Source organism: Mastomys coucha, unplaced genomic scaffold (assembly GCF_008632895.1).
Source record: "Mastomys coucha isolate ucsf_1 unplaced genomic scaffold, UCSF_Mcou_1 pScaffold21, whole genome shotgun sequence".
Lineage (NCBI taxonomy): Eukaryota > Metazoa > Chordata > Mammalia > Rodentia > Muridae > Mastomys > Mastomys coucha.
Genome location: NW_022196904.1, coordinates 133239093 through 133253205, shown reverse-complemented (window position 1 = coordinate 133253205; position 14113 = coordinate 133239093). Strand labels below are relative to the sequence as shown.

Genomic DNA, 14113 nt, shown 5'->3' with positions numbered 1-14113 from the left:
AAAAAAAAAAAAAAAAAAAAAAAAAACTCAGGCCGATTCTTCCTCAGTCTTCCCCAGAATGGAAATGAACACGTCCCAACTCATCGCCAGAGGCCAGTACCATCCTGGTACCAAACCCGATCCCACAAGAAACCTGCAGGCCCAGTGTCGTCTCCTCTGCAGAAGCTGAGGCAATCCCAGCTATTCAGGAGCAGCAGATTTCAGGGGACAGTGAAGCCTGGAGAGCAAGGTCAATCCCAAGAGGGAAATGTCCAGGACTCAGTCAGTGTCATGCACCACACTAATTAAATAAATGGCAATGGAATGTTTTCCATCTCCAGAGCAGTGGAACAAACACTTAACCAGATCCAACACCCAATGGACTTCCTCAGCCCACCACAGGGTTATTGCAAAACCAAGCCCACAGTGAGCGATGACACCACCCCCAGAATCAGGATCAACCAATGCCTACTCTCAACACTGCTCTCCCCACCACCCCCCGGAGGTCTGCAAGGCAAAAGTGGCAAAGAAATGGAATAAAATACTGGAGAAGAGAAAAGCTCCTGGGCCCCTAGCTACTGGTAGTCACGGCTGCTAGGAGAGGAGACACTGTTTTCAGAGTTTTGGCCTGTGTTGGGTTCCCATGCTCCTGCAGACAGCTCCATGCCTGGACCCTGTTTAAATTCAGTGGGCCACAAAACAAAACCGAAGACATGAAGGTGGGAGAGAAACATTCTGAGGAGCAGGGACTAAGGGGCTGGGATGGGGATAAGGTACAGTGAGAAGGTATGACTGGATGGATTATGCACATGTGTGAAACTGGCAAAGAACAGATTCAAATATGATTTTTTAAAAGGGTCGGTATTCAGGCAAGCCTCAGATGATAGCTAGTCTAGTGCTATGGGGCCCAGGCAAGCAGACTGTGCCTAAGACAAGCCGTAGCCCAGTGCCATGTGGCCCAAGCACATAGAGCAAGCCCAAGACAACCCCTAGATGCCACCTAAGGCTGTTGTGAGGTCCTGGCCTGTGCTGCTGCTAAGGACAATGTCTGGGTCTGTGGCCCTGCAGCAGCAGGGCCTGTTGCCGCCAAAGGCCAGGTGGATATCCCTAATCTGGACTGCCACCTGGGGCCATGTTGATTTCAGAGGGCTATGCAGAGCCTGGTTATTGTAGGGGAGCAGTCCATTAGGGTCATGATAGCAGGAGAGCTGACCCTGCCCCTCAGCAGTTTTAGCACTCAAGAGAGTGGGCCCTGCACCTCACCTGGGCAGCACAATAGAGCTGATCCTGTCGGTAGGGATGCAGGTGAGCCAGCCCTGAGGATGTGAGCATGGGAGAGCTGGCCTCACCTTTGGTCTTCCCAGTTGTGGCATGGGCAAGGGAGAAATGCCTCCCTCATCCCTTACCACCTATAGCAGGTGGAAAAGTTGGCCCTGCCCCTCACCAGCTGCAGCACTTGGGATAGTGGGTCCTGCACCTCTCCTGGATAGCAAGTAGAGCTGATCCTGGTTATGAGGAATGCTGGGGATGTGGAGATGTAGATGAGGGAGATGCAGATGAGCCATCCCAAGGGTGTGAAAGCAGAGCTGGAAAGCTGGGTTTGCCCTTTGCTGGCTGCAATATTGGATGAGCTTGCTAAGGCAGTGCTGGAGCGCTCTCCCCCTGGTGGTATGGGTATAGGAGAGCTAGCAAGCTAACCAGCTCAGCTACCACCCAGGCCCAGATCCAGGATTTTGAGTTGGCCCACCCCAACATCACTGATGAACTGTTAGAATGCATGAAGGAGTTGGTCCTATAGTTCCAAAGCTGCAGAACTTCCATGGCACAGGGCAAAAACAGGATATTTGAGAAGAGTGAGTATCCAGTATTGATAGCTTAAGAGAAGCCAGAAACCTAAAACATTGAAGTGGATATTTGCTTCCCTCAAATGAGAAACTGAAAAGCAAGCCAGCCTGTCTCCCCAGGAAATGACCTGCACTGATGAAGGCTGACAGGTGGCTCCTCATGATGAAGTGTTGGCTGCCTGGCCCCGTGCCAACCATTGGACCTTTATCAGATTCAGTGTTTTCTGCCTCCCTCAACTCCCCCAGAAGATGGAAGGTGTCATGCAGCCTGTCTTCTCCGGGCTGGGATGAAGATAATGTAGTACTGAACAACCAAGAGCTCCCCACACAATATCATGATTACTGTCCCTGTCTGGCCACTGTGAAGGCCCAGAAAAGAGAGAGAAATGAAGGAGACAACCTGGAGGGCTCCTTTGACCTGAGATGACCCTATCTGCCCTAACAAGCAGGTTGGAGAGGGTAGCACCCTGTGAAACCAGGTGTGCAAGAGTTAATATTGTCAGCTTGATAGTGTCTAGAATCAACTAGCATGCCTGTGAGAGAGTTTCACAGTTAGGTTAACAGAGTTGGGAGGACCTGCCCTGAGTGTTGGTAACACCATTCCATGGGCTAAGGGTACTGCACTGAACAGAAATGAGAGAAGGAGTTGAGCACCAGTGTTGAGAGAATATCTTGTGTATTGTATGGCTGCATCAGTCGGTTAAAAAGCCTATGGCCTATGGCTTAGACAGGAAATGGGAAGTAGGACATCTAGGAGGCAGAAAGAATTCTAAGATAGAGCTGGGTGTGGGAACATTCTCCAGGAAGATGTGACCAGACAGACACATAGCACCTGAGCACAGGTAACCAGCTACATGGCAGAATGTACATTAGAATAAGTGGGTTATTTTAGTTATGGTCTAATAAGAGAAAGGCCTAGGAATATGGCCAAGGTATTTGTAAATATATATTTGAGTTTGAGTCTTCTTTCTGGGAGCATAGGGCTGGGAGGAAGAAAAGGGACTGGACTTCTGCACACCAGTGCTCATCTGTGCGCTTCCTGGCCCTGGATGTGATGTGAACAGTCGCCTCATGCTCCTGCCTCCGTGCCTTCTCTGCCGTGATACGCTGCCTCCTCACACTGTGGGCCTTCAGTTGCTTGTCTCACGAAGAAGAGAAATAGCTAACACAGTGTCCTAATTAACTCTGCCCAGGATGAACTAAGGATGAAGCTGCACCCACAGGAAGCCATCTCCCTCTTCCTGAAGCCAAACTGGAAGCCATTATATGTGTTGCAGCCTCAGGGGCAAGTGGCCCCAGCACTTTGAAATACACATCTCCACCCCTTCGCCTAAACTCTCCTACATATCCCAGACCTTGTCAAAAGCAAGTCATCTCAAAAGGAACAGAACAGATAAAAGGAGGGTACAGCCCAAGCAAGACAGAAAACCTACGGCCACCCAGCAAGAGCCACTTAAAGCCTCCTGGTCAAGACACTCCCCAACAGGACCCCCAAAGAATCAGAACAAAAGGAAGGTGTTTCTGTTGCTTTGGCAATGGGCTACCTGTGGATTATAGACACCAGTGGGGAAATACAGAGAGGGTTTCTACCTCTCTCCTCAAGAAGCTCTAGAAACAGGAGTGAGGCATTTGTCCTTGTGTTTAGAAAATTATTAACAACAAAACCAGGCCCCCATTAAGACTCCAGAAATGTCTCTCTCTCAGCTGCTTGTGGACTCTGGGTTTGTTCACTGTTTACCCACGGCCATTCACCCCCATGCCCTCCTGCTCCCAGCTTCAGTAAACATCCTGGAAATACCAACCTGAGTTGCACAAGGTCTATGCCTCCTGTGGGATACCGGTCACTCCCTGGGCCAGTGTTTAGCTGCTGGGTTTCCAAGGCTTCTGAGGGCAAGTGTTGTTAAAATTCCTCCCTTAGGGGAAGATGTGAACAATGTCTACTTCCTTAAGGTCCTAAGGACAAACCAAAGTTGAAGTCCACCAAAGTATACCCTGAGGAACCAACCGGGGTCACTGACACACAATAGGGAAAGGGTTATTGGCAGAAGCATGAAGGATCTCAGGATAATCACACTGGAAAGTCTTCACCCAGAACGGATGGTAGCTTCCCCACAGCTGTGCAGATGAAGCCCCCTTTCCCTAGCCTCCCTTGACCAATATACTCTAGCTCCTGCCCAAGATACCAAGGCACATGCAATTATTAAGGCAGAATTGCCAAGAGGGAGTAACCAAATTATTCAAGCAAAGATCCAGTGGCCCTCATCCCCCTCTGTGGTGGTTTTAAATAAAAATGGCTCCCATAGGCTCATAGGGAGTGGCACTACTGAGGGGTGTGGCCTTATTGGAGTAGGTGTGGCCTTGTTAAAGAAGTATGTCATTGGAGGTAGGCTTTGAAGTTTCAGAAGTTCAAGCCAGGCCCATTGTCACTCTCTCTTCCTGCTACCTGTTGATCTGGATGTAGAACTCTCTCAGCTACCTCTCCAGCACCATGTCTGCCTGCATGCTTCCTGTCATGATAATAAGGGACTAACTCTTTGAACTATAAGCCAGCTTTCCTTTATAAGAGTTGCCATGGTCATGGTGTCTTCACAGCAATAGAAACCCTAAGACACATTCCTCCTAAGCAGGAATGTCTACAGACGGTAGGCCCCATCCTGATGAGGATAGCTGGCATAGCTGATCTCATGAAAATGGAGGCAGGCTGCCTGGAAGGAAGAGCAGCAGCTGGAATGGTTCACTGGCTTCTTATTGCTGAGTGACATTTGAGAGAGATGAAGTCTGGAGTCTGGATGCCTGGCACTTCATCCCCAGGGACCTGACACCAGGTGCAGCAGATAGACAGGACAGATCCTGACAGCTTGCCAGACCCCACTGCTGGGACTTGAGAAGGTGTGAGGGGTGACACCCAGAGCCACCCACCACAGCTAAGGGAGGAGTGATGTCAGTTATTGAGGCAGGGATCCCCTAATGGGAGTACCCAAGTCTTACATGACCCAGGGAAGCCATGGGGGCAGGCCCTTGTGTCCTTTCTGAGCACCCCTCTCCCACAGAAGTGACCTGGGATTGGATTTCTCTGCAAAGCTGAGGCTCCAAGCTCACATGCCACCTGTCACGCTGGACAGAAGAGCCCAGGCTTTGTATCCAGAGCTCAGGCTTCAATCCTGCAAAGATGGGAGCAAGACACCCTCAAATCCCAAAGCAATAATGAGGCTCCTGCCAAGAGGCTTATGTGTGTAAAGCTCACTAGACACTGTCAATGCCTCTACCTAGGAGTCACCTTACCCAATGAACTTTGATGCAAGTGAAATGCATTTTGCCAACTTAGGGGCTGGGGAGATGGCTTAGCCTGTAAAGCATTTGCAAACATAAGACTCTGAGTTCAATACCAAAAAGTCATGTAAAAATCCATGAAACATGCATGTAATCCCAGCACTGGGGAGGTATAGACAGGAGAACCCCTGGAACTCACCAGTGTGTTAAGCTCCAGGCCAATGACAGACTCTGTCTTAAAACAGGTGAACAGTGTTCCTGGATGTTACCTGAGATTGATCTCTGACCTCCACACATATAAACACACATGTCCACACACACACACATACACACACACACACACACACACACACACGCACTTGCAGGATTTTTGTGACTTTCAGTCTGTAGGGACACAAAGTCCTTCCAGAAATACCTCATATAGAAAGATACCTTTGGGGTATGTGATGGTTTGTATCTGCATGGCCCAGGGAGTGACACTGTTAGGAGGTGTGGCCTTATTGGAGTAGGTGTGTCACTGTGGGCATGGACTTAAGACCTTCATTCTAGCTGCCTGGAAGTCAGTATTCTGCTAGCAGCCTTCAGATAAAGATGTAGAACTCTCAGCTCCTCCTCCACTGTGTCTGCCTAGATGCTGCCGCCACGCTCCCACCTTGATGATAATGGACTGAAGCTCTGAGCTTGTAAGCCAGCCCCAATTAAATGGTGTCATTTCTGCATTGGTTATGATGCCTGTTCACAGCAGTAAAACCCTAACTAAGACAGGTGTCTCTCTCCCACAGTCCTTTCCCAAAAGGCCCTACCATTTTACAAATGAAAAAAGATTCCAGACCCACTGGGGAAGGTCACATACCTAGGTGGTGACCTCTGGGTACCAAAGAGTTGATCTGGTGATGGTCCTCATCAAAACACCAAGCTGCCCACATCTGCTCAGGGAAGCACATTTTCACTCACACCTTTTCCCTCCCCATGTTTAAATATCTGTGGTGTCTTTATGGCGCCTGGTCGGCCAGGGTCAGCAGACACTATCCTACTGTCTCAATCCACAAGTGACTTTCACAGGTTGTGACCTACGTCACAGGAAATCTTTAAATCACCCATTTATATACTTTTTTTCCTTATTGATGAGTTGCTAGGTTAATTAATAAAAGACCCAGGAGCATAAAACATGTTACGTTAGATGAAAAATTTTTGGAGGAAACAGTCACATAAAGAATAAAGGCTTGGGACGTGACTCCAGGGGAGAATGATTGCCTAGAACCCCCAGTGAGGGGCTGGGGCATGGCTTAATAGGAGGTCACATGCCTAGAATTCCCCTGTAAGGGACTACAGACATGGTTCAGTGAAATATTTGCTCAGCACCATCAAGGACCTAAGTATGAATCCCCAGCACCTTCCAAAAATTTAAGGAACACTAACAGCTCATCCATGTGTCTTAGTGGGATAGGGATTGAGCCATGGTGGTCTATGATAGACTGCAATGCTTGGGAGCTATGAAAGAGTTAGCCAACAGTCATTCCTGATCATCAAGAACCACAACATCAAAGACAAACCAGCATCCATTGAAAGCTTGTAAACTAAGAAGAAAGATTTAGATAAAGACTCACAAATGTGTGAGAAGTCTAACCAAGAGTTAAAGGCAGAACGTGAGCTGGCGTAGCAGGGTTACTGTGCGATTTGCTTTAACTTTTCAAAGGAAAACAGTCAGAAAATGGGAAGATACAATATGTAGGTTTTAATAAAAGTGATGCTTTTAAAGAAAAAAATGGAGAGAAGGGAAAAATGCTTTTTAGAGAGACCTGGCCCCAGCGCAGCAGGGCCACTGTAAGTGTGCAAAGGTTTTATCCCTAATGGATGCATCCGGAGGGAGTCTCCCAGGTGGAGGCTCTAAGCTAAGCATCTCATGACTTCTTCCAATCATCTTCCCTACTAAAAACTCTAAGTTTCTCAAAGTGGATTCTTGGTACTCCTGCAGGAGAATTCCAGGGTGCTCAATGTGAGGAAGCGAGTAAGAGCCCTCCTACACCCCTGAAGTTCATCACATGTAATCTACAGACATAGCCTGAGAATCTGTCAATCCCATGGCCCCACTGAGCCCAAGGATTGGGCTAGGAAAAGCACATCAAACACAGGCACTTTTTAGAGAATAACCCCATCTGCCTGTGCTAGTCCTCTGCTTAGAAAGGACATCTGGCAGCCAATCAGAGAGCTCTCTACTGACTACTACTACTCACTGACCCCCACTGCCCACAACGGCTTTTAAGAGCTTAATCTCCCAGGAAGTGCTATATACTGCAGCTGTCCCTAGGACCAGGCATCAGAATGCCTCAGGTTGCTGACCCTGAACAGGCTCTGGGTACCAGGAGGGACACATCGTGCCCCTTCCTGATTAAGACTAGGACATCCTCTTGATCAGAAGGAAGGTTCCTATCAAAGGCAACCCAGACACCTGAATGTTCCCACCAGAGCCCAGAGTGGACCCTGTGAGCCATGTCAAATGGTTCTGAGAATCTGCTTTCCACAATGATAAAAATGCACATCCTCTCAAGACGCCTGCTCAGAAACTTCGGCTTTTCGCCCACTAACTCAATTTCACACCACAGGAACAAGACAACTAATTTTCTGCCACATTCTGGTGGCACTTCCCGCTGAGTGATGTGTGTTTAGCTCTGGCAGGGTGTGGGAATGTGGGCTGAGCTCCCTGGCGCTGCCCAAGGTACAAACGGGGCTCTACGTGTGGGAACCATGGGCAAGTGGCACCTCTCCAGAGCCTCAGGCTACTGGCCTGGAAAAGGGACCAGAAGTCAGCCCACCCTCTAGCATCTGGGAGGGGGGTGGTTCTAGGACATCAGATATAAGCATAAGACATCAGCAAAAGCATAATAAGGCTACCTAGGAAAGCAGCAGTCAGGACAGCTTGCTCTGTCCACTCCTGCTGCTGAGTGGCAGTCCCCAGGACCGAGGTGATCTACAGTCATCCTCGGCTGTGGTAAGACCTGGCCCAAGCCCTCTTGAGAATGTAGTCATCCCGTTCTTCTGGGTGGTTTGTACTGTCCCCTTTCATAACAATCAGGGGCTTCTCTGTGTTCTATAGCACCCAATCGCCACATGTAACCATCCTCTGTCCCCACACCAGCCCAGAAGCCCCAAGAGTAGCAACCTGCCTCCAGCTCCAGGCCTGACACCCAGCAGCAGATGCCCCTCCCAGATAAGATCTGTTCATCTTATATTTAATGAAATATTAGCACAGAAAATGGCCTAATTTTTGGCTCATCTCTAGCCCACTGGAGGTGGCAGACCTCTCCTTGGGGTAGGCTGGTTAGCTTCTGCTCCCAGACCAAATGTCACAAGGTTAGAAGTAAGGGATTCCAGGCTGCCAGCCCACATCTCAACCTGCTCACATTCTTCCCACATCCATATACCAGTACCAGGGGAAGAGCTTGGGGGTTCCAAAGAGAAAGAAATATAAGTCTGTGTATGGATCCCCACTTCTGTCCTGACCAAGAGGGTCAGGAGATTATCAAGAGGTTTGGGGGCCTCAACGTTACCTCCCATGGAGGTCACAGCCACAGGTGAAGGTCCTGAAGAGATCAAAATGCCAATTTAAACAGGATGCTCTGGCTGGATCTCCCTGCTGCCTTAAGGAGCCATTGAGGCTGTAAGCCTTGCAGCATCAGGAAAGGGGTCAGCAGGGAGTATGTAGCCTTGTTTTGGGGGTCCATGACATTTGCATGGTCCCACACATAGCCCATTTTGGACAAGGCCCCATTGCTCCCTGGAGCCTGCAGAGACCCCAGAACCCTACATTTAGGACTTAAATATTCAGAAACAAAGCACAGATGTCATCAATTTGCTTTCTCTCCAGCTCCATCTCAAGGGCTGCTTTCCTGAAGATCGGGCAACTCCCAGAATTCTCTTCTGTCACACTTTCTTCCTCACACAGGAATATAAAACTCCGTGCTGTCCCCAACTCCTTCACAGTGTCCAGCTGAAACTCCTCACATCTCAGCACCGCCCCCCACCATGACCCAGTGTTCTCGATAGCACCCCAGTCCCCAGGCCTGAACCAGCTGGCCTTCTCATGATCATGGCTGTGATGCAGCCTTGAGGTTAAATAAATGGATGAGTGACTTGATTACAAACAAGCCACTTTTTTTCCCCTAGAAAAAAATCACTTGAGATACCAGGCAGAGAGATTCCTTGTCTGTCCCAGTTCACCAAGGACTGTGGTCAGGGTCCCTGGGAGACACCTTCACCTGCATTCCAGCCTCCTAACTCAGGGGCCCAAAGATGCCCAATTGGCCACTTAGTTCCTCCTTCTTGGAAAAATCTCTGGTACAAACAACCGGTTCCATTTCCTTGAAAACACTGCACCCCTGGCAGTTGTGACTTCCAGCCTCCAGGAAGCCAGCTCTAGTCTTCTTGCCCACTTTACGAATAGGTGACTTCCTGGTTCCACCCTCCCTTCTGGGCTACCACTCTCCTCCATTTATCATCAGTGTCCTGATATTTCTCAGCTCACTTCAACTACAGCAAAACAAGGTTTCAATCTCCATCAGACTCAGCCTAGTATCACCTACAAGTGGTTGGAATGTTTCCAATCAAGGCACCTCCAGAGGCCCTTGTAGGCATGCCACACACTATGCAGCCTGCAGGGTGCCAGCTCTGAAGTGGGACCTGGATCAAGGCTGAGCCTGCAGTTGTCCACCCACCTGCAGAACCTCCCCTAGTCAGGTCAACAAGGTCCAGGGCACAATCCTAGTTAGAGGTCACAAGTCACTCTCCAATCCAGACTTCCAAAATTATCTCTGCATGCTGAAACTCCGCTTAATTAGCTGGTTGACCTCATTAACGTTCAAACTTCAGTTTGAGAAAAAAAAAAGAAAAAAAAAGAGGTCACACACCTACCTAATTTACTATCTCGAATTTCCACGAGCAAACCACTAATTTCAGATGTCCTCTGAAGGCTTCCAGGACTGTGCCTGCAAGCGATCTATAAGCCATTGATTGGAAAAGCCCCCGAGACCCCCGCACCCGTGGGCTCAAGGTACTTTCTCAAATGGAACAACCCACAACCCCTTTTAAAGCTCGGCCAGCAAAAAAAGTAGTCACTAAAATAAGCCCACCTGGCGCCCCCTAGACCCAAAAACCTCGCAGTGCCCCACCCACTTAGAGCTGAACAGCTAGAGTGCTTCGCGTTGCAACCCCTTGCACTTTCTGCAAAAGGGTGAGGAGGTCCATGGAAGCCCATCCTTAACTGCACTCCAGCTGCAGTGTGCAAGGCAACCCTGACGCCCTCCAAACTGGAAAGACAAGTTTCCCTAGATACCCTCACCCTCCACGACGGTCTGAGGGGTTAAGGAAGACTCACCCTACACACTCCAGTGAAGAGATCCAGCAGATGCCCTACACCCTTGGAACCCAGGTAGCGAAGTCCCGAGCGACCACACCATCCTGGCAACGAAGTCCACTATAGGTTCTGCAAACACCCTCTGAGCCCAAAACGAAGTTTACAGGATGATGTCACCGGGGTCGCACCTGCTGGGTTCCTCAGAGGCCCCCCGCCCAGGGGGCGAAGGCGTGGCCTGGGTCTGCGTCTGCGTCTTCCGGAGCCCTCCCGGTTACCGGGTACCCAGGGTTGCGCGGCCTGGCGTCCCAGAGAAGGCGCCTGGGGCCCCGGGCGCGCGGGAGAAGCTGCCCGCTGCGCCGGAAGAGGGATGCCAGAGCGAAAGTTGCTAGGGAAACTTGAGTAACTCGAGCACCGGTGCCAGCCTCCTGCATAATTCACAGGCAGCGGCGGACCGACGCGGGGGCCGTTCCCCTGCGCCCGCCGGGTCCCCACACCCCTACTAGGGAGCGTGGAGGGCAGGGGTCGGGCACCCGGCGGGGGTCTGGACAGCCCCGGACCTCCTGGAGCCAGCTGCGGCCAGAGCGATCCTGCGCAAGCAAGCAACTGGAGAGAATCTGAGAGAGCGCGCATCGGGTCTCTAGGGACACCGAGATGTGGGCTCGGGTCCCCGCCCAGCGCGCCCCCTGGCGGCCCTGCGGCGGTTCCTGCACAGGGCTTTGCTGGCCCAACTCCCCAGGAAACAGGCGATCTACAGGACAGGAGATCCTGGGCATGAAATAGAGGCTGATCCACCTGCCCTGACCCGGGGAAGGAGTCTGAGCGCTGGAGGAAACAGAAGTCTACAGGCTCAGGGGACAAAGAGCACTGAGCTCTGCAACCAGGTTGCATCCAAAGCTCTTGTAACTGGCCTCCTGCCGGGGGAAAGGGTCTTGGGGGAAGGGGTACCAAGAGACGCAAACCGCACCTGCATGCACGCGTCCCTCTTTCCTAGCTCCCATGCTCAGCCTCTATGGGTACAGGGGCCGCCCTGACTCGGTCGCCGTTGCTTCTGGAATCCAGAGGCACACGCTTGCCTCAAAAAGCTAGATTGGGTGCCCGAGGCCACCTACTACCCTTCCCCGCCCGTGCGTCTCACCTGGCTCCCGCGTCGGGGGCGGGCCCAAGTCCCGGGGAGGACCTGAGATCCAGAACCTGGCTCAGCCTGGAGGTCGAAGCCACGCCGCACCTAGCCGGGCGCGAGGTTTGGGGGTGTAAAACGCAGCCCCGCCTCTCTCTGCGCCGCGGGCGACCTGGGGGCTCCGAGGCGTAATGCGACCGCGGGCACTAGCGGCGTGGGGGAGGGGTCCTCTCGCAGGCGACCCGCCCCTGCCGCACCTGTCCAAGTCTCTCACGGTGGCCGCCTTGGCGCAGAGTGTGGGGTCTGTTGTAGCAACCCAGGGAGACGCCGGGCGCCCCGCCCCAGGCTGCGTGGCTCGCGCGCCACCCCCTCCCAGACCAGAAAGTCTCTCCGGATGGTAGAGCCCAGCCCCTTTCCGCAAGATTATCCAGACTGCAACCCTGCTCCTCCCGGAGCATGTTAATAGGATTGGGAAACCGACGTCCACGGCTCGGAAAACGTTAGCGGCGCGCTTGAAAACTTTGTACCTGGGTAACACGCCTGCGTCTGCCTCCCAAACCGCCGGGGTTGGAGCACCTTCCGGCCTGAGGAGGAGACCAACTGACCGGACAGAGCTGGTAGGGAAGAAGAGCCAGAATCCTACAGGTGAAGCTCTCCCAGGAGCCGAGCACGGTTTTCATTGTCCGCAGTGGTAGACTTTCCTTCAGCCCAGGTCCATGCCACAGCAACATGCCCAATCTGCTGGAGGGACCATGGCTAATAATCTCCAAAAGCCTTAATAATTTACTGACGTCTCTCCACACTGCACATACTATGTGTCTCTGAGCTAGCTATTGGGGGGAGGGGGGTATTCTTTTCAATATTTTGGAATGGGAGTTTACTGTCCCAGAAATCTACAGCTCAAAGAGTCTGGAGGTGAGGACAAAAGTCTAATCTCCAGTTCCAGGCTGTGATTCAGAACCATGACATTAGACAGGTCCCAATCTGCACCCTCCTCAGAAGGAATGGAGACACAAATGAAGTCAGTCTTGTAGGATACGCCTGAGAGATTTCCGTGGACAGGTGAGTTCAACATACCAAAAGCAAGTTAAATATTTGCTCTGTATAGTTTTTTTTTTTCTCCTTGAATAATTGGGCCACATTTCAAAGAAGTCTTTAAGCCCTTGAGTTTAAAAAAAAAAAAAAAGGAGTTGTGTTGAGGCCTATTTCAGGACACACACCGAGTAATGTGGTACCACCTCCAGGGGAGAGCTGCCAGCTGCAATCTACAGCCCTCCTCTGCTTCCTTAGACTTAAGACCTGATAACGTATTTGTTGAATGAAGAAATTAGGCACCCACTAGGAATCCCTCAGACAAAAAGGAAAGGAGCCCTGGCCAGATCCCACAGGCTGATTTCCTGGGAGGGATCCTTAGACTGCTCTGAAAGTCTTTGGGTTCCTTGCAAGCAATGGGCTCTGGCTCTGCCTCTCTCTAATTCCATCAGTCTTGACCCCAGAGAGCTCGTGTCACAGAAATGAAAATGGACTGTTGGCCCCAGGAAGCTAGCTGGAAGATGCATGCCAAGACACCCTACTTCTGCCACTCTCCGACCCTAGGTGCCTGCCTGTCCCCGAGCCTCACTCCTGCAGCCTGTGCCTCAGACAGTAAGGGAAGCAGTGAGGCAGAGGTCAGCCTTGAACTTTCTGCTGTCCCCACGGAGGGCTCGAGTGCCAACATTATCATCATGTTCAAGAAAGGAAGGCTTCCCTGAGGACTCCAGTTTCTATCAGCCCATCACCCAGTGTGTGCCCCGACTCCCTTACCCACACCCCACTGCCTACCCGACATACGTCCCTTGCTCCGATTGCTGCTTGGAGCCTTCGGTTTGGCATTTTAAGGACAGGATCCTGCCTGTGCCCCAGTTTCTTTGTGTCCCTGTATCCAGTGCAGCCTTGTCCTCAGCTCAAGCCACATCCTTGAGTCTAATTGTCACATGGAAAGGTCTAGGCTGGGGAAACACCAGTGAGGTGGTATCTCAAACACACAGACCAACCCCTCACCCGTCTGTCCCCAAGTGCACTCACTGTATAGGCTTTCAAAGGTCAGTAAACTGCTACTCATCTGAGCCAGTGCCTCTTCAGATGTTCTTATTTCTGGCAAGTCTGTAACTTCGCACATCACCCAGAGCCTTGCTTCCCTCCCTGCACCCCCATTCAGTGTAGAAAAGGGGAGCATCACTCTTTGTGCTGCGGAGTTTCTGAGCCCCTGGTTTGGTTCTGCATGCTGACTGCACATGTGAATATGCAGAACAGGATCAGATGACCTTGCAGGAAGGCCTCCCAACCAATATCTGGCCCTTTTTTCTTGCAAGCTCTGGACTAGGCTTCTACATCCCAATATCACATTCCTCTTATTAGGATTTCTCTGAAAGAGATGCATACAGGGAACTAGAAGCCAAGACATCACATCATGCTGTGGAGATTCCAGACAGAACTACCTTTTTGGCCCTGGGAAAACCATTATCAATACATTATGATTAACATTAACCTGATGCTCACTGCACTCAGCAGCTC

The 14113-nt window shown here is 51.1% G+C and overlaps 1 protein-coding gene across 12 annotated transcripts in view; it reads right to left on the bottom strand.

The window, feature by feature from the left end:
* Window positions 1–11869, bottom strand: part of Shank2 (SH3 and multiple ankyrin repeat domains 2) — a 446182-nt gene extending 434313 nt beyond the window's left edge. For 7 of the 12 annotated variants that reach the window (XM_031389015.1, XM_031389013.1, XM_031389017.1 and 4 more), the window contains exon 1: window positions 11579–11868. The gene's annotated coding sequence lies outside the window, so the exon portion shown is untranslated. Of the gene's footprint in view, window positions 1–10464; window positions 10548–11578 lie in introns of those variants that run through there. The other 5 variants (XM_031389011.1, XM_031389016.1, XM_031389019.1 and 2 more) reach the window with 2 other exon arrangements.
* Between the last annotated feature and the right edge of the window lie 2244 nt (window positions 11870–14113).